This window comes from Oryctolagus cuniculus, chromosome 9 (assembly GCF_964237555.1).
Source record: "Oryctolagus cuniculus chromosome 9, mOryCun1.1, whole genome shotgun sequence".
NCBI classification, from domain to species: domain Eukaryota; kingdom Metazoa; phylum Chordata; class Mammalia; order Lagomorpha; family Leporidae; genus Oryctolagus; species Oryctolagus cuniculus.
Genome location: NC_091440.1, coordinates 111,752,324 through 111,775,134, shown reverse-complemented (window position 1 = coordinate 111,775,134; position 22,811 = coordinate 111,752,324). Strand labels below are relative to the sequence as shown.

Genomic DNA, 22,811 nt, shown 5'->3' with positions numbered 1-22,811 from the left:
TCTTCTTGAGGTCTTTCAGTGATAGGATTCACTTTAGTAAAAGAATCAGAACTCCTGTAAGCTGTGCTAGCAGTCAGCTGGGCGCAGGGTAGTCTGCCCCGTGCACAACGGAGGCCTTAATTACGCTTGCTTCATCTATCGTTCCCGCATCAGCATTCTGTGCTCAAAATAGACCTTAAGCTCCTTGAAGGCAAGAGCTGGGCCTTGCACTGAGCCCAGCACAGGACAGCAGCGTGGCGAGCAAAGACTGCCGGAGGGGCACTACAGCCGGGGGTTTTCAATGTCAAACCACCGCTCCCCTCCGCGGAGGAGCCTCAGCCTCCCACCCAGGCCACTGTCCCACCCTCCCGCCCCCCGCCGCCCGCCGCCCGCCCTCGCGGCTGTTCCCCGCTGCGGCCAGGAGGAGGCGCCACGCACTCGGGCTAAGCCTTTTCCCCCCTCGCTACCCCACTTCCCCCAGCACATGACGTGGGAAGCTGCCTCCGCCGGCGTCTTGGCCGTAGGAGTGAGGGGGTGAAGGGGTTTGGGGGTGGGGTGGGGTGGGGGGTGTGGAGGAGGAGGAGGACACGCGCGCGCACACCCTGGGCGCAGAGACACCGGCCCCGGCCTTGCGGGGCTCTGCTCCCTCCACGTCCCTGAGTGGGAGGTAGGTGTGTGCGAGCGCGAGGGGGAGCCCCGAATGCAGACTCGGAGACCTGCGATCCCCGCCCTCCCCCGGCCCGGGCGGCGAATTTGCCTTCCTCTCCCCTCCTCTTCCTCCCCGGCTGCCGCGCGCTCCACTCGCACCGCCTGCCTCCCCTCCCCCGGCTCCGAGCATCACCAACTGGAATCTGGGCTCCTGCCTCTCCACCCCCCCCCCTTTTTGAGAAAGGAAGGCTCCCCCCACCCCCACCCCCCTTTCAAACACCGCTTCCTCTGGCTTCTTCACCTCTAGGAAATCTCGGGGCTTCGCTCGATCGAAAGTGCTCGCAGGGCGATTCGCGATCACCCCAATCCAGAAGTGCTGGCGTCCGAACGCTTTCCCTTGTGCTTTGCAAAGAAGAGTCCTGAACTTCCAAACCCCCGAGACGGATCATTAATCCTGCTTTGCAGGGCAGGAAAACCCTGAATCCCCCGCCACCGGCCGCCCCTCTCCGGAGACTGCCACCGCGGAGGCGCGCGGAGCCGGTGCGTAAATACCCGCTTCGGAGTCTCTTGTCTCAATTTGGGGGCTTGAGGGTGGTAGGCGGAGAAAGGGTCGAGGCACTGCACCCGTTACCCAACCTGGTGTTAGGTAAAGCTCTTATTCCCGTAGAAGCCGGCGCCTGCTAATTTGGACGCGGCTTTTTTTTTTTTAAAGGGCTTTTGTTGGGGGGAGGGGAGTGTAAGGGGATAGGGTGGTCTCTGGTCTTTCTGGGAGGCCTAATCCCCTTTCCGGGCAGAGAGGCTGGGCAGCGGTGCCGCCGCTGAAGCCTCCCGCCGCGACCCTCCGTCCAGTGGACACGTTGCAGGTGCAGCCCCGTGCGCTGCACATCAGCGCGGCGGCGGCGTGAGTGTGCGCGGGCGTGAGTGTGAGTGCGCGCGGGGGCGCGTGCGCGCCGGGGGCGTGTGTGCGCGCGTGTCAGTGTGCCCCTTCCAAGAAATGCCCAGTGTGCTGCCCGTGCACAATCAGAGCCCATTGAGCACCAGCCCGGGGTGGGAGGAGGCGCTGCTGCTGGAGGCGATGGGGAGAGCGAGCCAGACATGTCAGCAGCACTGCAGATGGGGCTGGGGGCCGCACTCGCTGGCGAGTTAAGTGGGGATTGGGTTTGTGCGTGTGTGCGAGCGTGCGGCTCTGTATGGGGCCTCGTCCTCCCTCCCTCCCTTCTCGTCCCCACTTCCCTCCTTCGCTGCCTGCCTCCCTCGCTCTTCCATTCAGGTTGGCTTTCCCACCTCGCGTCCATGCCTGTCCCAGGAATGGTATAGCCAGACCTTTTCTGAATTATTTATAGACCGGTGCCAGCCGTTTGCAATTCCTCTCGTGTGCGCTCTGTGGGAAATGCGGGGTTTCCTCCCCCTTTTCCTTAGACCGAATTGATACCTTTTTCGGAATGCATCCTTCTCACCCTCGAATCCAGCCCTGACCGCCAGCCTCTTTTTCCGCCTTAGGAAGGGGACGCTCTGGGAATGACCATGCTCCACGGAGGGACGGAGCCGGCCCCCAGCTTCTCCGCCCGGAGCTGCCTCCACTAACGCTCTAAAAACAAACAAACAAAAAACCAAAAAACAAAAAAATCCCGTAATTGCCAGAAGAATCATTAAAAATATATTCCAGCCACTACCCTCACATGCCAACGGAACCGTTACTCTGAATGCTGCATTGTGAGCTGCACTCCATGCCCTGAATTTAATCTTTTTTTCCCCCTCTGAATTTGCCTCTCTTCAAGACACAAGATTAAAACAAAATTTACGCTGAACTGGATTTTAAATGATCTTCCGTCCATTTATCCTCCGCCTCCCCTATGTGGATATGCAAGCGAGAAGAGGAGACTGCACATTCCCAACATCATTCCCAACATGCTCACTCCCTTAATCTCTCCGTCTACAGCGTTGGCTTCTACAAACCGAGGTAGGACAGATTCTGTTCTATCTTTTCCTCACCTGGGCTGGGAATGCCTTGTTTTGTCTGTCTTCGTCTAGTCCCTCCAGTGGCTTTTTTTTTTTTTTTTTGGCAAGAAAAGGTAACAAGATCTTAAAATAATGCTGTGCAGGGCAAAAGGCTTATCACAAAGATGGGGATCTCCTGTGTTATTTCTTTTCTTTCTCTTCATCAAACAGGTTTTGGGTTTTTGGGGAGCAGCGGGGGCCGGTGTATGTAGGCACGGAACATATGTTGGGTGGCATAAGCGGTATATATGTCTATGTATGCAGACACTGCTAGCTGGGAGACCTGTGTGATTTTTGAGTTGAATAGCATTTTATTCACCCAGAACTAAAGCTCTGATTTTTATGGGCATCTAGCTATCTCCCCCTTCCCCCAGACTGGCTTTTTCCCATTGCCACCTTCATGCTTCTCGTTCTATCTGCTGTCTCTACCTTTCTAGGCATCCTTTCTATACCCTTTAAAAAATAACAGTAAGAGCTGAGATTACAATGGTTGCTGCCTTGGAATCCACTTACTGTCTACAGGGTTGACACTGGGCCCAGAGGTCCCAGGAGGCCTATTGCAGGGGGCCAGGTGTAGGTGAGGAATTGGGTTGGTCTAAGAACACCTGGAATTGGAGGATGCTGCAGGGTAATAGGACTTTAGTCTTCAGCTGGGAAAGAAGGAAGCCTGTCAATATTCTGCTTTTAATTTATATATATATTTTTTTTTCGTGTGCTATTATTTCTGAGCTGTAAATTTCTCCTTCTGTCTACACATCTATTTATACCCCCACATCCTCCAAGCAAACTGTTACTTCCACACTCTTGCAAAATGGCTATCTTGCAGAGTTCTAAAATGCTGTGCATGTGGAACGGGTGCAGAATTCGACACGTGAGTCTTTGTGTTAAACAAAGAGATGTGCTGTTTGCATGTGTTGGTTTTGTACCCTCAGAAAATAGAATGAATACTTTAATTTTCGCCCTCTCCTACAATTGTGCAAGATGTGAAATGTGGTTAGGCAGTATTTTAAGGTACTTGAAAAGAGAAATAGCAGGAGAAATGCAAAAGACTTAGCTAATGACTCTTGAGCTAGTCACTCGTGCAATCCTAGACAACTCTTGAGAAAACCAGATCTTCCACAGGCTGGCAGGCCATGGTGGGGAGTGGGCTGTTCATCTTCTTGGTCCCCTTGCCATAAATCCTCACACTTTGAAGGCATCCAAGTGCAAGGAGTAGGTTGGGACAGAGATCTTCAAAAAATATATTGCAGAATCAGTAGCATTAATATTCTTTCTGAACGTGTTCCCCTCCACATCTTTTCCCCCCAGCTTGTTAAAATACAAAATCCTTTGAAAGAATCTGAAATGCTGAAGAAGTAGCAGAAGGTCCTTGTCACTCGACATGGCAGTAGTTGCTCATTTTGCATTGTCCAGAAAGGTTGGACATCCTCCACATTTACTGCCCCCCACCCCCTAGGTTCCACTCTTTTGAGCTTTCATTGCTGAAACATGATCTGTGACCATGATGTAAGCAGAGTGGGAGAGTGCAATCCACTTTGAACCCTGTTTTCATGACCTCTTTTCTGTTACGTGCTCACCTGTGCTGGTTCCCCATCTGCTTCTATGCCTTCATGTGGGAGGGTAGACTCTTTATTTCAAAATAGAACAGAAGTATGGGTGAGGAGGCAGCTCCATGTGCCATGATTTTCCCCATACAGATGGACAAGGGGAATGGGTATAGATAGGCTGTGTAATCCCCCTTGCATCCTTGGTGCCCACGACACTGGGTAGGTCCTTGGAATGTCTGTTGGCAATGAGGTTGACAAGGAGGCCTTTTGACGGGTCTCACTCACCCCGTTCATCTTGAATGCCAGTGGGATTAAGCCAGGTTCCAGGCTGTCATTAGTTGACCCTAGGATGAAGAAAGGAAGGAATAGCTAAACGAAGAAGGTGTTGAAGAAGAGAAGGACAACGGGGTGAGAAAGTCATCCAGAAAAACAGGAGAGGTAATCCAACTGGAATGGGTTGTTAGGATTCAAGGAGGAATGGCCGCAGGTGGTGGGTAGCTTTTCCATATCCACAGCCATTTAGAGAACCTGGTGGCAGGTGTTCCCTATCGCCAGGAGCAATTTCTGGGAGGCTGTGGCTCAGTGGTGTACAGCCATTGTTCTCTCCCCTGCTACCCTTGCCAGTACAAAGAGCTGACTGGGTTCTATTTTGTCTTCTCTCCTTCTGTCACCTCCCTTACAGTGTGGGTTACATGAGGGAAGAATTGTGACTGTTGGTGGGAGGGAGAGCACATCATTTCATTTCAATTGATGAGCCTCTATGATGTACATTTAAAAAAAATAATAGGGAAATAAGAACTTCCCAGGAAAACAGGGGTAAGGGCATTAGATTGGTGGTTTCTAGGGAAGGAAGCAGGATGTGGTGGTTATGTTCTCTCATGTGTTTCATCTGTGGTCAAGTGTGACGGGTCTGTGCACACAGGGCAGCATGGCACTTAGGGAGGGAGGCCAGCATGCAATAGAGAGGGGTAGGATGTGCTACAGCATTGTCTAATTGTCCCTCTCCCATTGGTTTCATCTCTAGGAAGCCTATTTGTCTATAGAGTCTTGCTTTGCTACTGTTTGTATGTGATTTTTATTAGAGGTGGATGCAGACTGAGAATAAGTAACGATGCAAAATGCCAGGAAAGGAGAGGGAAGAGAAAAATCCTCTAGTCACTACTTTTTGCACACCAAATGCCTATTTTCTTTTTCTTTTTTTAAAATCTGGTTGAGAAGAGCGACTTCTTCTGGAGGAAGGATGAACAGCAGGAACCTTGATGTGTTCCTGCTTTGCCTCCAGAAAGATGGCTTCAGAACCTTGACCGTCTTTCTTGACCTTCAGGCACAGGCCCAGTGCTGTGTAGGGAAGGGTGAAGGGCACTGGGGAGGTGGACACATGCACTGAAATGGGTTGGTAGAACAAGATGTGCTTGACAGGGAGAAAGAAGACTGAACAGTTCCAGCATTGGCCACATCATTATCCATTCTTCCTGTTACTCTGTGAATGAGATAAACCCAGAGTTTTTGATCTTCATGTTCAAGATTTTAAAAATGAAGGTGACGTGTCTGTTACTATTAACAGGTTCAGGCAAAAAATCAGTTAATGTCTCTGGACTAGGAAATATAGAAGCAGGCAGGAGAAAGAACACATTGTATATGAAGAGACCATAGCCAAAAATTAGCATTTAGAAACCAGGTATGAGAAAAGAGGCTAGGGCTGAAGTCACCATTCTAAAGGTTGGAAAACTATTGTTCCCAGCGATGCCTTTTCTCTTTCATAATCAAGACCAGGCTGACCAAACCGCTTATCTCACGTCTCCTGTTGCAGTCAGGAGTAGATGAGCTGGAAAAGTTAAGCTCCTCCTTTTCCTCTGTGTCAGTCTACACCCTCCTGAAGAATTCTAGAAATTTCTTCGTTCCAGTAAACTACATTTTCAGTCTGTGCTATTGTGCCTAAGGTTGGGAACTAGTGTGCTCTCTGCAAATAAACATAGATCAAAAGAGCTACTGGTCTAATGAATTGTTCACATTTATTAAAGCACATCTTCTCTTTGCAACCACAGCAGAAGTCTCTAGGGAGAGTAGATTAGTGGTTGAATTGATATTCTCTTCCAGAAGGAGGCCGAAGAGAGATTAGAACACAGTCAGGATGAGGGAGTAGACATAACTCAGAGGAGGTGGGTTTCTGAGGTTCACCTGTGGCTGTTAATTGTGTCTGTGATTGTTACACAAAATTCATTGTATGAAGGAATGTTGGGAGTTTATGAATCCACAGAGGTATGTGCCAGAGTTTTGGTGTTCTCTATATTCCCCAACTGCTTTATTTTTATCTTCTCACTTTCTAGCACATTCAGCTGTGGATGGCAGAGAAGGGACCTGGTGCATTTGTTGTCCCCTTGTTGGAACCCTCCCCAACTGCCCCAAGCAGTGTGATTGCTTTATGTTCTGTATTTTGCCAGCACTTGTTCACGCATCTTAGTTCATGCACTTTATCCTAGTTTTGCTTATATGCTCTGTTTCTCTAAGAAGTTTGTGAGCCGCTCAAGGGCAGGAAGAGATGTTTTATTCATCTTGGAATCATTTGTGCTAAGCACAGTGATGAGCAGATAATAGATGCTCAGAAAAGAATAAATGAATGGATGAAAAGAGAAAGTCAGGCTGTTTGCTGTCTGGTGAAGTTACACTGTTAGATGAGATCAAGAAAATTAGGACTCTGTGACACTTTGGGAAACATCTACTCTGATGTTCTCAACAAAGAAACTGAGATCCAGAGACACTAAGAGATTTGCATAGGGTTGTTGTAGCTGCTTAATGCTGAGGCTCTGTGCATCACACCATTGATAAAAGAGAGATGTGGAGGTTGTCTGGGGATGTGCAAGGACTGCATCACTGCTTCTCAAACTTTATTGCATATAAGAATCACCCGGGGACCTTGTTAAAATGCACATCCTGATGCAGCATGTCTGGGGTGGAGCCCAACACTCTGCATTTCTAACAAGCTCCCAGGAGATGCCAAAATCACTAAGCTATACCATCTCTACCTACCCTGTTTAACGTTGGCAGTTTTGCAGTTATTTTACTTTTGGGACTTCTAGCACTTCTTTGTTCTTAAAACAAAAATCAGAAAGGATTCTGCATATTTAAAGTTCACCCATATACCCTTATTTATTTATTTTTTTAAATTTCCCTTTCTTCTTCTGCTCTTCCCCATGTACATCTCCTGCCTCTTCCCTTTGCAGCCTCTGTGCTCTCTCACTGTGGCCCTGCCCACCAGCTGACTCTTACTTTTTTATGTTCTCTTGCCTCTTAGTTTTCTCTCTCTGATAATGTCTCTTCATCTCTTCTCTTTCATTCCACCTTCTTCTTTTAACTTCATTTATGTTCATATCTTTTTCTCTGTTCAGCTCTTCAGTAACTATTGGTGAGAATGAATATTTGTGAGACATTGGGTTATGAAAATGAATTGGTTCTCGTCTGTACCTTTCAGTAGCTCATGATCTAGGGAAAGAAGACAAATGTGAGCAGATAGACATATCCTTAGGTCAGATCTATAAATGGTAAGCAGGGAAGGAGAGAGGGAGAGAGAAAGGGAGGGAGGGAGGGAGGGGGAGAGAGAGAGAGAGAGAGAGAGAGAGAGACTGACTCCATGCAAGACTTCCTGGAGGGCTGGCATTGAAATTCTATCTTGAAGAATAAATAGGAGTTTTGCAGGAGATGGAGAGAAAAGTCATTGTAGGAGGAGGACCAGGAGCATATGGAGAGTGTAAAGTGGGAACCCTGTGCTCTTTCTTGAGTCCCTTAATTTCAGGTGAAGACCAATATAGGATTGTGCTGGTTGGGTAGGAATTTCAGATTCCAAACAATGAAGCCAGAGGACAAAGCCAGGATCTCATTAAAAGGAGAGAGAGGAGACTCATTTCTGCTTGGGTGATCCTATAGTTAATGAATCCTAGCCCTGTTTTTTAGACTGGCTTCTGGAATGAGAAAATGATACAGTTTTCATCTTAGACCACTGGGTTGCAACTAACTTTGCTGATGGCCATTACCAAGAAGGGGACAGCTGTTAGTTGGTTTGTGTCCATAGGGAGAGCTGGATCCTGGCCAAGGCCAAGTTACTTGGAATGAAGGCCCAGCTTAGCTTCATGTATTTCTAGAGCTGGGAGGCAGAAAGATGCCATGCTGTTGGGACACCAGCTGCTTCCTGTAATGGTGAGTGGGAGAGATGGAGAAAGAGGGGCTCAGTTTTTCTCAAGGAATTCACAGAATGCACTCTGGTCATTTGGTATTATAGAAGTTTTCACTCATGGGGTCGCCCAGGTGTAGTGATGAGGAGAGATGCCCTCCGCCACCACTTGATTAAATGGTAGCCTTGGTGCCCAAGGGAAGATGGATTGGAAGTAGATGTCTTCCTATGTTTTGTTTGCATTCATTTCTGCTCCCAATCCTTCTACCCCTTTTCTCTGCTTTCAGTACTTTTTATGTACACTGTGGTTTATATTCATTAGCAAAAGGAACCTAAGCTCCTCTGAAGACATTTTTTAAATATCCATTGCATATGAAGAGAGTATCCTGAGTTGGAGATATGTGAGTGAGTAGCGGCCCACCACTGCCTGACTTAAGGGTCATACATTCCAAGGTGTCTTGTGGGGAGGGCGGGTGTGGATTGGTGACAAGGCTGGGCCTCTGTGGCTAGGGGAGAAGGCAGGCCAGGCTAGACCCGTGGGAACGGCAGATTGGAAAGGAGAGAAAAGCTACAGGATTTGCCCTTCCTTGGAGTCCAGCATTGTAGGGAGGGGGAGCAGAGAGATTTCTAGATTAGGACAATTTAATTAATTAACTCTCTGGTCCACTCAGCTCATGAAAGGCAAATGATGTTGTGTGCCAGCCGTCCTCCATGTCTGTGCTCTTTGCCTCCCGCGGACTGTGAATTTCTTTCTTTGGAAAGAAATGTCAAGTTTAAAGTTCTCATTAATCTTTATATAGACCCTTTAGGGCTTCAACTGGCTAGGATTTCTTAGGAAATCAGATCTTGTTTCTTTTTGAGAAGGGGACTTGATAAAACAATGGCTGGATAAAAGTACCACATTGTCAGGGGAGGGAGAGGGGAGAGAGTCTTAGAAGGAACCTGAAGCTTTGGTGATGGCTTTAATCTTTTCTCCCAAGGCTAATTATTCTCTGCAATATGGGCAGACGTTCAGAAGCAATCTGCCCACCTTCTAGGAGCGCACACTGGTCACAAAATACTACAGTAACTTGTGTCTTAACATTAGAGAGCAGTGCACAAATACACACCACACACATTACACGTGTGTGTGTGTGTGTGTGTGTGTGTGTGTATACCTTTGTGCAGTGACTTACCTACCAAATACAGTGGCCAAAATATTCTTCAGTGCATTGAATGTGTTTGTGCAATTCAGGGATAATGCATGTGGCGTGTGTGTTAGGTGGGACTAGAGCTCTAATGCTGACAGACACCTTGGAGGTTACCAGCCCTCCCCCACAGCCATCATTTCAGCACTGCAAATATTGTCCCAAGGTTAGCCACAGGGTGGCAAGCTACATACATGTGGTAGAACCATGTCTTCTGAATCTTGTCTCAGTACTTTCCCTCTACTGCCCTGCCTCTCAAGTGTTCTGGGAGTTCAAGTCCCTTATGTCACCCATTAGTGGACACTCTTTCACCCAACAACTTCGGAGGCTGGGTACTCTCTTTGTAAGTGTGGAATCTTCGAAGCCGTTCAGTTTTTCCAGGGTCTCCTGCAGCCACCTATATGATAATAGAGGAGGTGGTGGCCTTGGGAGTTAGAAGTTACATTTGGTTCTGATGAGCTGCTTCACTTTAGGACCTTGTACAAACTGTTGACTCTGGGTCTTGATTCTCTCATTTCTTTAGCAGTGACAGGGGTCTCAAGCAGTGCTCCTTAAGTCCAGCTTGATGATGGAAGCATCTGCAGAGTTTAAAGAAAAACAAGTGCAAGAAGCTAATCAAGAACAATAACAACAAACTTCAGGGCCTTTCCCACAAACAAATTATCTCGGGGAAGGATCCAGGCACTATCCACAGGAGAGTCTAATGTGCTATCATATTTGAGAATTGTTGGACCAGATGATGGACAGAGTTCTTGTTAACCCTAAATATTAAGTGATCTTAGCCTTTTTTAAAGGTTTATTGTATTTATTTGAAAACGAGGGGGAGAGAAAGAGAGATCTTCCATCTCTGGTTCACTCCCCAAAGGACTACAACAGCTAGGGCTGGGTCAGGCCCAAGCCTGGAACCTGGAACTCTATCTGGGTCCCTCACCCGGGTTCAAGGGCCCAAGGACTTGGGAAGTCCCCTGTTGCTTTCCTAGGTACATTAGCAGGGAGCCAGATCGTAAGTGGAGCAGCTGAGATTTGAACCGGTACTTGCATGGGATACCTGTGTTGCAGGTGCTTGCTTAACCTACTGCATCCCAACGTCAGCCCTGATCCTGGCATTTTAACTTAAAGAGTGACATTCATCACTGTACAACAGCAATATGAATAGCAGAGGGTCCCTGGGACGTGAGGGGATTTAATCTGCACAGTGCACCCAAAGCGTGGAACTGGTGGCTGAGTTGAGAGCAGGTCTGTGTTTATACTGTTCTGAATTCTTCTGGCACTGACCCAGGCATGGTGTTGAACAGTAGGAAACGTAGGGAGAATGCTTTTTCTAATATCTTGAAGCAGGTATGGCTGTGAAATAGGCGGATGGCCCTGGTTCTGCAAATGTCGTCTCTTCTATTTAGTCTTTGTTGAGGGTGCTCCACATCTTGTTTTAGAGAGAAGGCCTCCTTTCACTCCTTTTGATGCTGTAAATGGGGGAAAACTATTAATAAATGGGGCTGGGTAAGCAGACCCTGATTGACTGGTGAGGGGTGTGAATGGTGCAATTATCTTGGTGCTGGTTGGAATTCACTGGTCCTGTTACCCTCCCTCTCAGTGCCTGAAGAAGAATGTTCCAGGCATGAAGAGGAGGAAGAGGGTGGGAGGCACTCAGATGTTGTTCTTCCTTGATTGTAACTTTAATCACTGATTATTAAGCTGGCTAGGTTGATGGTTTTCTCACACCCTTCCTTTTTGGCACCATCCTTTCCCTGTTTTAAAATAAATGTGAACCTAAGTGTTCAGAGGCAAGGGAAGAAAAACCCCTCAAATTTATGGATCTTTGTTTTTAAGAAAGGCAAACCATTAACGAGCAAAAATGCTGGTTCTCTTTCTGACATCTTTGGATAGCCACTGGAAACCAGAGAGAAGGGTGATGAGTGTGATCTGGCGTCTCAGTGGTGTTTGGCGGGCTACGCAGTGGGCGGAACGCACTGTACATTTAAGGGAAAAGAACAGGGTGTATTCATCCATCTGAATTTTCACATGTTTGTTGATTGGTCCTACATGGTCCAAACATCCAGATCACAGAAATGCTGGAATTTTAACCTGGGTTTGTTACCATGCAGATCCACTTTACTCATGAGTTCTGTGGGGTGAGTTGATGTCTTCAGAGTTTGGGGCTCTCCTTCTTATCACCTTGTTCGAGACTCTAGGATTGTTTCTGAACTTGAGGGGGAATGGAGAAGTTTCCAGCCTTAATATGCTTTTGCTAACATTTGAATCCTAGTTTTGCCTTCTGTTCACCTAGGAACAGGACTGCAGAAGAAGTTTTCTCCTGGCCAAATTTAGATGCTTAGATTTGGATCATCTTTCTTGGACAGGAGAATGCTGACGCTTTGGATTTTTGAAAAAAGAAACATGAGGGTATTTCCTGGAAAAATGGCATTAAAAGATAAACTTATTTTGGTGTAAAATTTGCATACATTTTTGAAATGCATAGTTTTTCATCATATGCATTTCCTATGACCTTATTGAAGAGCCCTCATACTAGATGGGTTTTCTTGGAGCCCATATGTACAAGAGAGATCACTTTGGCTTCACTGTTCAACTTGTCTCTTTTTCATGAGGACAGGATCCCTGCTTTTTGTCACTTTATGTCATCAGTGCTTAGCAGAGTACTCTCTGCACATGGTCAGCACTCAGAACTGCTAGTTGTTGATCAAGATGATGATAGAAACGAATGTGCATTGAAGGTAAAGTGGACATGTTTACACTTTTGTGTCCATATCTTTGCCATCAAAGTACTTCTAAAGGGTTTGGGTGAGATTTACTAGAGTTGAATGGATGAAGCATCTTCAGTGCCAGCTTTAGGCTGATAGAATAAAAATATACCCATTCCTTAGTGTCTCACTTCTTTGAGCTTTATTTCACAATGTGGGCAAATGGATGTTTCTTCAAAAAGCTGTCTGTCTTGTAAATATGCTGCTCTTCTTCTCTTCAAATTCTGTGTAGATCCTGTTCATTCCTCAAGGTTCAACTTGAAGGCAGTCTCCACCGTGAAGCCTTGCTTGATCTCTCCAGCTAGAAATAAGATCCTCAAGTTATTTAATTCTTTACTCCTTTTCTCTTTCATCTGTTTGTAAGGTGTTCTTTTGTTACCTTTTGGGACAAATCCTTTGAGGGCTATTTGATCCATTCCCAGTCATCTTCACTGTGCTGGACTTTCTGGAATAAATGGGATCATGGTTATCACCTTCTCAACATCTCCTTTTCATCTGTGCCTCTTTAGGAAGGTGCTTTGATGTCAACATGAAGTTCCAGGTTGGCACTAAGACTCATGAATGATCTTTCAGTAACCATAACAGGGGATCTAGTTTATTGATGAATCTGCATTTATGCAACTGAGACAGAGATTTGGAAAAGGAATGAGAAAGTTCTGAATTAGGTAGCTAGAATTTATACATTGTTTTAAAGATAAAAGATAACATGAAAATGCCAAGAATTATTGCTGTCAGTCCAAATATTATAGGTGCCTATAAGGACTTGCCTTGCATTGCCTTGCTTGAGACAACTTTTGGTTGAAGTTGGGCTATGAGTTTACAATAGGCATTTGTGGTGTGTGTGCCCCTTGTATTCTAGGTATTCTAGGTTATGTTAACGCAGTTTATCTCATTTAATCCTCTCCACAAGGCTGACATTATTATTTCTGTTTCTCAGATGAACAGAGTGAGGATTAGTGAGCTTGAGAATACACAACTGTAAGCAGCCAGCCAGGATTCCAACTTCAGTCTTCTGATTCTAGCCCCTGGCTCTTTAAATTATATAGAGCTTCCTCCATGTAAAAGAGATAAAGGTTTATGTAGTATGTAGAGGAACTCATAAACAGCGTGGGCCTTGAAACTTCAGCTAATGCGCCTGTCTTCTAGATCCCTTCTCTTTAGGCTTTGCCCTCAGCAAAAGGCAAAGCTATTTTGAAACTGGAAAATGAATCCCTACAAAATAACCAATTTCTGCAGGTTGGTGCAATTCAGTGAGGATGAAAGGTGAGGAATGCAAGGCACTTGCAATCATCTCCTTGATGTCAGGTGTGGCTAAAGTGCAGGCACTATCCTAGTCTCCTCCGACTTTCTGTAAATACACTCCACCTCTGAACTTACCGACTCCAGTTCCAAGGCTAAGCAGAGCAGTCCTTTACTTTTCCCTGTTCACTTACTCTTGGGAGTTTTGAGAATCAACCATTTTCTTGTATCTGTGTCTTTCCCAAATCCATCTGTAAACACCCTCTTTGAGTGGATACTGACAGAACAAGAGAATGGCAATCAGGAATACTGCCTGTTGTTAGATTGGATTATTAACTGGAAACATTTTGTTTGTTAAAAGGGACATTCCCAAAAGGATTTGAGGGAATTAGCTTTGTTTGAAATATCTGTATCAACTATTCACTTGGAAAGTAGTCTTATATAAAAGAAACTTACAATGCAAAAGTTAAATTTCCGATTTCTATTTAAAAAGAAGATCTCTGTTAGTGCCACATAGAGTTCTGGTGCCTTAGCTTTATCAAATGCATATTAAAATTTTTTCGTATTTGAGTAGATAGCACATCTGCCAGACTACTCCCAAAATGTGCTCAGTGGGTAGGCTGGGAGTCAGGAATTCAGTCCAGGTTTCCCATGTGGGTGGCAGGGTCTGTATTTTCGGGAAGCTGGAATCAGAATCCAGGCATTCCAGTGTGGATGTCATAACCCCTCGGCTGTCTGCCTGTCCCACACATGCATATTTTAAAACAGCGTTTCCATAACATGAAGCAAAGTAGCACGGAGAAAGAAACACTGGTCGGTCTAGGGGCCAGGCCAGGCAATCAGAGTTCACCTCTGCCCTACCCTGGTTGGTTCTGTGTGGTTCTGGCAACTTTCCCAACTTTTCAGACTTGCTTCCTCATCAGTAAAGTGAGGTCTTTAGGGGAGACAATTGTTAGCAGGTGAGGAAATGTAAAACTCTCCTGTAGGCACTGGTTCATGTCCCGGCTGCTCCACATCTGATCCAGCTTCCTGCTAATGGCCTGGGAAAAGCAGTGGAAGATGGACCAAGTGCCTAGGCTCCTGCCACCCTTAGGGGAGACCCGGATGCAGCTCTTGGCTCTGGCCTGGTCCAGTGGTCGTTGTTGTGGTCATGTGGGGAATGTACCAGCGGATGGAAGATCTCCCCCACACCCCCTGGAACTCTGACTTTTTTTTTTTAAATTTATTTGACAGAGTTAGACAGTGAGGGAGAGAGACAGAGAGAAAGGTCTTCCTTCCGTTGGTTTACCCCTCAAATGGCTGCTGCGGCCAGAGCTATGCCTATCCGAAGCCAAGAGCCAGTTGATTCTTCCTGGTCTCCCACACAGGTGCAGGCGCCCAAGCACTTGGGCCATCCTCCACTGCCCCCTGGGACCACAGCAGAGAGCTGGACTGGAAGAGGAGCAACCAGGACTAGAACCCAGCGCCCATATGGGATGCCGGTGCCACAGGCGGAGGATTAGCCAAGTCAGCCACGGGGCCGGCCCCCTTTCTAATAAATAAATATATCTTGAAAGAAAGAACTCTCTCCAACTGTAAATTTAACATATGCACGTGCAGGATGAATGTGATTATTAACGGTGCCATCCTCCTCCAAATAATAGGTTTCCAGTGCACCATGAGGCCGTCAGTGTAGTGCATGCATCCCGGTGGATGAGGGAACAGAACGCATTGAACGGGGAAGACAGGCAGCAGTGAACCACGTCTGAACGCAGAGCGGCTTTGTGACCTGTGTTTGTTCATCTTTGGTCTATGTCTCTGTCTCAGCTTTTCTTTCACAGTATTTATCTAGAAAACCAGATAAAGACTTGTCAGAAAGGAGAGCAAGACTAATCTTTCTCGCCTTATGTATGAAACTGTTTTTTTTCCAGGCTTATCTTTTATCTTCACACGACCCAAGAAGAGTAGAGATGGAGAAGGTGACACAGCTGAGGACAAGGATAATGTTCCAGCTGTTTCTCATGCTTCTTGCTGTGCCTGGAGTCCCCCTCCCCCCATCCCCATCTTTCCTCATGTGGTTCACACCTGATCTGCTTTCATGATTCAGCTCAGGGACCCTCTGCTCCAGGTCTTCCTGGTCCTTGTGTAGGCTCAAATGACAGCCTTCTTCCTGCTTCCATAGCCCCCATCATGCTGTGAAAGGACTGTTAGCCCTTTTTGCATTGCTGTAGCAAAATGCCTGAAGTAGGCCAACTTGATAAAGCAAATAAGTGTGCTTACCTCCTAGTTTGCAAACTGAGCATCTAAACAGCATGGCCTAATCTCCAGCAAGGGCCATGTCGTGGATGTTGGAGATTTTGCAGGAGGAAAGAAGCCAGAGAAACCGGGGTTCCACAGTCCTTCCTGAGGCCAACACCCCCAACTGGCCTAAGGACCATCAAACCCTAATTCTTAAATCGTCACCATCTCCCCACCGCACACTGAGGACCAAGCTTCACACACATCGACTTTTGGAGGACACTCTTTTTTAAAAAATATTTATTTATTTATTTGAAAGGCAGAGTTACAGAGAAGCAGAGGCAGAAAGAAAGAGAGGTCTTCCATCCACTGGTTCACTCCCCAGATGGCCACAAAGGCCAGAGCTGAGCTGAGCCGGAGCCAGGAGCTTTTTCTGGGTCTTCCATGTAAGTGCAGGGGCCCAAGCACTCAGGCCATCTTCCACTGCCATAGCAGAGAGCTGGATCAGAAGTGAAACAGCTGGGATTGGAACTGGCACCCACTTGAGATGCCAATGTTGCAGGCCACGGCTTACCCGCTACACCACAGTGCTGGCCCCAGAAAACACTCTTATACCATATCCACACCATGATGGTCTCCATCCTGCCCACCCCATAATGTCAGTTTATGAGTGCAGAAACAGTATCCATGCTTGTGTCTCTATCCGCGTTGACCAGAGTGCTGGCACCTTACAGATATTCAGTAAATCCTGCTGATATGCTGTGAGAATTGATAGGCCTGTGCTCGGTGCTTTACATGCTTAACTAACTCAACCCTTCCAAACACTCTAGGAGGTGTATACAATTCACACCTGCATTTTCTGGGTGATAATACCAAGACATAAAGAAGTTAAAAACCTGCTTAATTTAAGTGGCAGAGCCAGAATTTTAGCTCAGCATTCTGGCTTGGGCTCACACTCTTAAAATCTTTGTTCTGTGGCTTTGTTGTAAATGTTTATGGTTGATTTGAAGGTCAGAGACTTAGAAGAATTTCAGAAGTGGCTAGGAGTGGATTTGTTTGGATATTTGTGGACTTCAGTGTTTGGCGTACTCATTAGCTATAGGACTCACCCAAGACAGTTTTTCAGAAATGCATGGGAGGTAATTAATGCAATTGTTGTTGAGCTATGTGGAGGGGGAAGTGAGTTGTGAAGCTACTTGTACTTCTCAACTTCGGGTTTCTTAAGTTTTCCTAGCTGCTCTCTGTTCCATTCTTTCTGATGATGGTATCATGTTGGCAGATATGAAAAATAACAGGTAAGAACAAAAACTCAGAAATCAGACTGCTTGAGTTTATGCTGTGACCCTTGTTATGTTTTTGGGCAAATGTCCTCACCTCTCTGTGCTCTCAGATTCCTTATCTTTAAAAATAATATTTTCAAAATTCTGGCTTTTCAGAGTTATAATGAGAATTGAGTTATTTCACTTTGAACAGTACTTATACTTGTCATAGGATAATCATTCCATAAGTATTAATTGCTATGACTATCTCTGTCCCTTACCCCATAGCTACTTTTTTAAAAAAATATTTTATTTATTTATTTATTTTAGAGGTAGATTTACAGACAGAGAAACAGAAAGAAAGGGCTTCCATCCAATAGTTCACTCCCCAAACAGCCACAATGGCTGGAGCTGGGCCAATCCAAAGCCAGGAGCTAGGAGCTTCTTCTGGGTCTCCCACGAAGGTGCAGGGTCCAAAGCAGTTGAGCTGTCTTCTACTGCTTTCTTTCCCAGGCTATCAGCAGGGATACTGTATTGGAAGAGAAACAGCCGGGACTAGAACCAGTGCTCATATGGGATGCCGGTATTGTGGGTGGAAGCTTAGCCCACTCCGCCACATCACCACCTGCACCCAGTAGCTACTTTAATCACAATCATTTTGATGCTCAGGTATCCCATGTATGGAGCCTGTAGTCATTTATGAATTATAGATTCCAGATCAATACTGGCATTGCCTTTTTGAATATCTCATCAAATCATCTTTATCAAGGAAGAGAAGAAAATATGGCCAAGAGGTGACATGTTCCTGGAATATTTAAACGGCATGAATTCTTAGTACAAAAAGTGCACAAGACACCCACAAATAGGAACCAATTAATTGAGGGTGTAAAGGTTGAAGTGAGCCTGGGGCAAAGTCACCATAAACTTACTAAACATGAATAAAACCAAAAGCAGTAAGGAAAATGGAAAACAAAGAAAATTTGAAGGAGAAAAAAAGATTTTCGTTGAAAGAATGTAGCAGAAGCAAAGGCAACCAAATTGTATGCAATAATAATTGTTTATCTTTCTGGAGTGCTTTACAGTTTATCAGGGTCTTTCTGATATATTTTCTTCCCCATACATTGTTTTCCCTAGGAATCCAACAGCAAGAATTCTGGGCATGAACTATTACCCCTAGCTTAAAGGAGAGGAAATTGAGGTATCAAGAGCTCTAATGATTGTTGAGAATTACACAGGCAAGAAGATGCAGTGGGTGTTTGGTGTAGTGGTTAAGATGCTACTTGGGCTGCCCACATCCCATATCAGGGTGCATGGGGTAGAGTCCCAGCTCTGCTGTTAATTCCAGCTTCCTGCTGATACCCATCCTGGGAGAGAGCAGGTGATGGCTAAAGTATTTGGGTCCCTGGTACCCAGGTGGGAGACTTAGATTGAAATCCTGGCTTCTGGCTTTTGGCTGAACTAGACTTGGCTTTTGTGGGCATTTGGGGAGTAAATCAGTGGAAGGAGGATCTTTCTCTCTCCCCCTCTCTCCCCTTCTCCCCCTCTCTCCCTCTCCCCCTCTTCCCCTTTCTCCCTCTCCCCCTCTCTTCCTCTCCCCTTCTCCCCCACTCCCTTTCCCTCTCCCTCTCTCCTCCACACCACACCTTTCAAATAAAATTAAAATAAATGAATAAAAATTAAGAAGAAAGAGGAGGTGAAGAGAAAGAAAAGAGAAAGAGAGAAAGAAAGAGAGAAAGAGAGAGAGAGAAAGAGAGAGAGAGAGAGAGAGAGAGAGAAAGAAAGAAAGAAAGAAAAAGGAAGAATCCAAGCCCAGTTTTCCTGAACCCCAGGTCCAGGGCTGTCACTGCTCTGTCTTTCCCTTGAGATGGCTCAGTAGATCAGCTGCTGTCTTTGATGAACAAGCTTGGAGGAAGCCTTCCTGATAAACAAAAAGCTTACTCTAAGAAGAAAAGCAATTTGAGTGGGCAGGTGGGCATATTCAGAAATAATAAAGGTTGAAAACCCTGAAAAGGCAAGGTCAACATGTCATGCAACAGACACAAGCATTTATTCTAGGAGCAAGTGGATGATTAGACATATCAGTATGTTATCACTCTTTATTTTTTCTTTATTTTCCAAAATTTCCACAATAAAGTACATTCTTTTTAGACTCAGAAAAGATGTTTGCAAATAAAAATAAAAACTTCAATTACAGTAGGAATTAAAGCAGTAAATTCATCTGCGTAAGAGGAAGAGGTATATCTTTAATTTCTTAGAAATATCTGATTACTAATATACAACAACACACACATGTTTGTGTGTGTATGTGTGTGTGTTGTGTATGTAGATTGGATGTTAGCATGAATTGAGGAACACAAAACCAATTTAAAGTTGGAGAGGATTTCAAAACATTGATTGACGAGAATATAACAATGTCAGGTCTTAACAGACTCTAAAATGTCTTTAATAAAAGAAGTGATCACAGTAGGGCCAAAGGCTACTATTGAATAAAATGATAGAGGGCTGGAAAGATATCTGAGGGCCATTTTATAACCTTTTTTTTAAAAAAAGAGACAATGGTTAGAAATGACAAGCGCATAAGCATGAATGTAAGGTTGGAAAAATGTCAACCTAACAGTCAATTCCGAACACCTTGAAGGGAGCAGGGCATAGTAACCATCCAAATAGCTTTTTAAGGAACAAGTCCCATTAGACCTGGGGTTCCGTAAGGACAGGACAGGCAGGCTACAGGAAGCTCATCTTTGGAACCATGGAAAAGTCAGGCATGTGTTAGATCTGCTTTCCCTGAAGTCTTGCCTTGTGAAGGGGCACATGTTGGGGTTGAATGGGGGGTGCTCCAAGTGGGGTGCCCTCCACGAGTTCTCAGCTGGGGGACTTGGACCCAGACCTGTGGATGTTCTCGTCGAGGGTAGGCATAGTGAAGTGTGCCTGCTTCTCATGTCTGAACATGACATGAGGGGAGGTGCTCTGCCAGGGTCAGTCTTGCACTGTGGTGTCTGGGGATTGCCCAGGTCATGCTGCTATCCCCAAGCACCACTACTCTATTAGCCTTGCCCTGCCCCCCACTTCTCCGCACACATGCATTTGGTCAATGACTCCCAATGTATATGCTCTTCCCACATAATCCACTTTTATGCAAACTCCTGAAATTCCACACAAGGTATTAGGGGACTTAACATCCCCAAAGCCCTTCCACGGACACCAGGTTGAGAATCCTGGTTCTAGATTCTGTGTCCAGGCACATCCTGGCAGATACTCCTCTAGTTATGGGTCTGTAGGAGCAGGGGAACCTTGGCCAATAGTTTCCCCTGAAATCTTGACTATTTTGTTCTTCCAAGATTAACCAGTCTCAAGGATTCATTTACAAAATGTTCCTAAAGGTTTGCAGCCAAGTTCAGAGCTCCTTTGTCATAGAATCAGGCTTAATGCCTGTTCTCCAAGAGCCAGCAGGCCAGGAGCTGAGACTTGGACAGAAATGTGTGAAGAAGGAAGAATTGCAAAGGTTTTTAAGATGGTATAAACCGAATGATGTTTGAGCATTGTCATCTGGCCCAGGTTGGGGCCACTTAGCCACTCACGCCTGAGGGATGCAAGCACTTCAGGAGGGATCCGTGTAGCTTAGATAATGCTGGAATAAAGGAAAACAGGTTGAGCATCCCTAATTCAAAAATCAGAAATCCGAAGTGCTCCAGAAACCGAAACTTTTTGCGCACTGACGTCATACCACACATGAAGAATTCCATTCTGTGAAACTTTGTTTCATGTACAGAATTATTAAAAATGTTCTATAAAATTACCTTCTACCTGTATGTTCAAGGTATATATGAAACAGAAATGAACCCTGTATTTAGGTTTCTTACTGTGTCTTTATAAATATTCTAATATCTGAAAAAATCTGGAATCCTCGGGTCCTAAGCATTTGGAAAAGGAACTGGTAGCAGTTTTTTTTTTTTTTATTGTGTCTGCTATGCCAGCCATCTTCCCATCCACCCTAACAGATGTCATGACTTGTTGGAGACCCTGAACACAATTTTTAGCAACAGATGGAGTAATACTCCACTGGACCCCAGAGTGAGGATTTCTAAAAAATCCCCTTCCCTACCCAATCAAGATGGAATTCAATGGAGACAACCTTTCTGCGTTGCTCCTCACCCTTTCTCAGTGGGAGATTATCTTTATCCTCTCCTTTAACATTATTTATTTATTTGAAAGTCAGAGCAAATCAGAGAAAAGAGACAGATAATCCATCTGCCATTCACTCTCCAAATGCCCACCATGACTGGGGTTGGGCCAGATAGAAGCTAGGATCTAGGAACTCAATCCACATCTCCCATTGTGGGTAGCAGAGATGCTTCCAATTGAGCCATCACCTGCTGCCTCCCAGGGTATGCATTAGCAGGAAGCTGGACTTGGAAGCAGAGCTGGGACTCGAACCCAGGCACTTCAGTGTGGGATGTGGGTATCCTAGGTGGGGTCTAACCTCTGTGCCAAATGCTGTCCCATCTCTTATTTTCAACTGGGTGCAATTAGTGCATTTTGGGGTAGCTTGGTCCCAGTATCCTCAGGATTTCCAGACGGGTACTGCATTATCAAGGCAAGCCTAGATTTTTAATAAAGTCTGTAAGAAAAGACTGAAGTCCCATTATCACTCCCCAGAGATCCAGGTATTTGACGTCAAAGGGACTTGAGTTCAGAATCCTGGATTTCATGCTTGCCACCGAGTGACCTTGGGTAGGCACTTTATTTTTTGGCTTTGACTTTTCTTGTCTGTCAAATGCAGGTTATGTGAAGGTTAGATGAGGTAAAGTAGGGAAAGTGCCTGAAACTTAGTTCTTCAGTCTTGTCCATGACTTTGAGTGATGCTGGCAGTTTCTCTGCAGAGTAGGGAAGAGAAGTCATGGTTCTTACTGGTCTTCTCTGTCTGCTTGTCTTTGTCCTGCCTGCCTCCCTCTCCTGCTCCTCTCTGAGCCTGCAGTCCTGTCTTGTGGGAAGAGGGCAAGAAATACATAGGCGGGGTGTGTCTGCTTTTGTTTAGGAGGGGGTAGGTGGAGTGAAATCAACATAATTCCATGCCCAGGGTGACCTCAGGACATTGGAAGTGTTTCAGACTAATTCAGAATAAGTTCTGAAATCAGGTTTGTCTAGAGGGTGAAGCAGAGACCTGAGGACAGAGAAATGGAAGAGAGTACCATCATCCAGGATATTGTCTTCAAGTTTGGCTTTTCCTTCACTTTGTGTGTTAAGGAAGGAAATAATCCAGGAGCAGGAGAAAAAGGAAGAGGAAGGGTGAGAGAAGAAGGTAGAAAGAAGAGGTGGAGAGTGAGCGGGCTGTGTAGCGAGCTCATCTCCTTAGAACAGGAGGAGACTCGTGCAGACCAAGTGCCTGTCTCAGTGCATTGCTGTTTTGGCACAGCTCTGGGGCAGAGTCAGAAGGTGACAGCTGCTCTGCCACCCTGGGAAGTTCAGTCTGGGCTCCGGGGAGTTTCTGCGACCTCTTCCTGGAGGTCAGCCAGCCTCCTGCCTGCCAGCTCCTCCCCAGCTTCCTTGGGTGTTGCTGGGATGATCCAGTCCTCGGCTGCGTACCTATTTGCTCTGTGTACACCTCTTTGTCTTGCTCTTGCCTGTAAATGGTGGCAAACGGACATTTTGGGAAGGACTTAAGCATTCTGAGTTCACAGAATGTCAAGCATTCAAATGGCAAAGAGAAATTAATGTTGAATTTTTCCTGGTTTTAGGTTATTTCTAGCACAGAGCCTGCTAGAAGCATAGGTGATTCAGGGTTAATTTTACACAAAACGAATGCAGTTGGCTATGCT

At 45.7% G+C, this 22,811-nt stretch overlaps 1 protein-coding gene across 1 annotated transcript in view; it reads left to right on the top strand.

The window, feature by feature from the left end:
- Positions 1 to 934: 934 nt before the first annotated feature.
- The window catches only part of GRIN2B (glutamate ionotropic receptor NMDA type subunit 2B), a gene marked incomplete at its 5' end in the record, with an annotated part of 515,436 nt that continues 493,559 nt past the window's right edge, over positions 935 to 22,811 (top strand). The window contains 2 exon segments of the mRNA XM_008259603.4: positions 935 to 1,167; positions 2,128 to 2,587.